Below are 2,711 nucleotides of genomic sequence, written 5' to 3' on the forward strand. Positions count from 1 at the left end.
GGGGTGCTATTGACGGGGACTCCAGGCGAACTCGGAAAGCATATGGGAGAAGGTTGGAGAACTTTGAGATATCTAGGTGTGCGGACTTACCCCAAGATCCTGTCATCAACTTTGGGCCGGAAGACCTCCGAGGCGTTGTGGCTCCACATAACGATGCCTTGGTGGTGACGGCCACTGTTGCCAATTACGATGTGGCGCGGATCTTTATTGATAATGGAAGTTCCATGAATATCCTGTTCAAGAGCACTCTGGATCAGATGAAGGTGGAAGGATTTGAGTTCGAGCCAATCTATACCCCTCTGTATGTGTTTGCGGGACATGCCATTCCACCGTTGAGTCAGATTGTCCTTCCTTTATCTTTGGGATATGAGCCTCGACGGGTAACGAAGATGATAAAATTTACCGTGGTGGACACCCCGTCAGCCTACAATGGAATTCTGGGACGGCCAGCACTAAAATATTTCAGATCAGTAGCTTCTACATATCATCAGAAGCTGAAGTTCCCTATGGGAAAAGGGGTTGGAGTCTTGTGCGAAGACCAGAAAGTTGCGCGTCGGTGTTATGAGGGAATGGTGAAGGAAGAAGAAAAGAGAGCACACGTGAAGGTAAATATGATTAGAAGGGCAAGAAGCGGGTTGCCAGTGGCAAGGAATGAGGTTCAGGAGGTAATGGATGAAGAGCCGGAAGTCATAGAAAAAGAAGACGCTCAGAATAGCCCCTGACCTTGACCCAAGGGTCAGGGAAGAACTCATTACTTGTTTACAAGCTAATCTTAGTGTTTTCGCTTGGTCAGCCCAAGAGCTCACAGGAACGACCCCTGATGTGGCAGAGCATCGGTTGAACATCTTGCCGAATGCTCGTCAAATAAAACAGAACAAAAGAAATTTCGGGTCTGAGAAAAATAAAGTCATAAGAAAAGAAGTGGGAGAGTTGCTTGAGGCTGGGCACATTCGATAAGTTCAATTTCCTATCTGGCTGTCGAATGTCGTCCTAGTCCCAAAGAGTTCAGGGAAGTGGAGAATGTGCATGGACTTCAGAGATCTCAATAAGGCGTGCCCTAAAGATTGTTATCCTTTGCCCCGAATAGATCAGTTGGTGGACTCTACAGCTGGGCACCAATATCTGTGCATGTTGGATGCCTATCAAAGGTACCACCAAATCCTCTTGACGGTGGACGACCAAGATAAAGTGAGTTTCATCACCTCAGAAGGAACTTTTTGTTACGTGGTCATGCCCTTCGGACTCAAAAATTTCGGAGCCACGTATCAGCGGTTGATGGATAAAGTATTTTCTAGGCAAGTGGGAAGGAATGTTGAAGTGTATGTGGACGACATCATTGTTAAGTCAAGGGACTCAACCCAGCTCATACCTGATTTAGTGGAGACCTTTTCCACCCTCAGGTTCTCCACTAAATCAGGTCCTATGGGCTAAAGTTGAACCCTAAGAAGTGTATCTATCGGGTGAGAGGTGGAAGTTTTTTGGGTTACATGGTAACAGAGAGGGGGATTGAGGCTAACCTTGAAAAGGTTCGAGTTATTCAAGACATGGTTGCTCCTCGAGTACCCAATGATGTACAAAAATTAACGGGTAGGATTGTTGCGCTGGCGAAGTTTATCTCGAGATCCGGCCAGCGAAGCTTACCGTTCTTCCTGACTTTACGTAAGGCAAAATAATTTGAATGAGGTCCGGATTGCGAGAAAGCTTTTGTAGAATTCAAGAAGTACCTTGCTGAGCTCCTTGTCCTGGACAAACCGGCAGCAGATGAGCCTTTGTGGGTATATTTATCTGCCACTGAGGGAGCTGTGAGTTCCGTTCTTGTAAAGATAGAGGGATCAACTCAACATCCGGTCTATTATGTTTTACATGCACTCAAAGGGGCGGAGATAAGATACTCAGGGTTGTAAAAGTTGTCTTTGGCATTAGTGATGACAGCGAGACGTTTGAGACCCTACTTCCTATCTTATCCAATTGTGGTGCTCACCAACAGTCCATTGGTTAGGATTTTAACTCATTCTGATATGTCTGGCCATTTGGTTAAGTGGACTGCTGAGCTGGGAGAGTCTGACATCCAATATGAACTAAGAACAGCTATCAAAGCGCAAGCCTTAGCCGATTTTTTGGCTGAGGCAGCGCATCAGGAGAATGAGGACCCTTAAAAGGTGTATGTAAATTTTTCCTCATCGAAGATGGAAGTGGGGTGGGAGTAGTACTGATTTCGCCAGCTGGAGAGGAGGTGAAGCTAGCCGTAAGATTGGACTTTCGAGCGTCCAACAATGAGGCAGAGTATGAGGCTGTGTTGGCAGGGCTTCGAGCATACGGAAATGTGGGAGCTACCCGAGTACTTATTTTTTCTGACTCACAGTTGGTAGCACAATGGATGAAATGAATAGATGATGTGAAAGATGAGAAACTTATTGAGTATGCTCAAGAGGTGGACAGAGTTCGAGAGAAATTCACCGAGGTCTCGTTTGAACAGATTCCCAGGAAAGGAAATGAGATGGCAGACACTCTAGCCAAAATGGTTGGAACAATGGGAAGTTGAAAGACTAGGGATGTGGTATTCCAAGTCGAACTCACACCTCACACGAGTTCGCCTACAGTGGAACATGAAGAAGAATATTGGAGGACGACTGTCATAACTGGTTACCTGAAGGAGAGAAAGCTCCTTAATGACCTTAGGGAGGCTCGTAAGTTGAAGATAAAGTGTTCGC

The sequence above is a fragment of the Primulina tabacum genome, chromosome 1 (genome assembly GCF_025594145.1).
Source record: "Primulina tabacum isolate GXHZ01 chromosome 1, ASM2559414v2, whole genome shotgun sequence".
Taxonomy (NCBI): domain Eukaryota; kingdom Viridiplantae; phylum Streptophyta; class Magnoliopsida; order Lamiales; family Gesneriaceae; genus Primulina; species Primulina tabacum.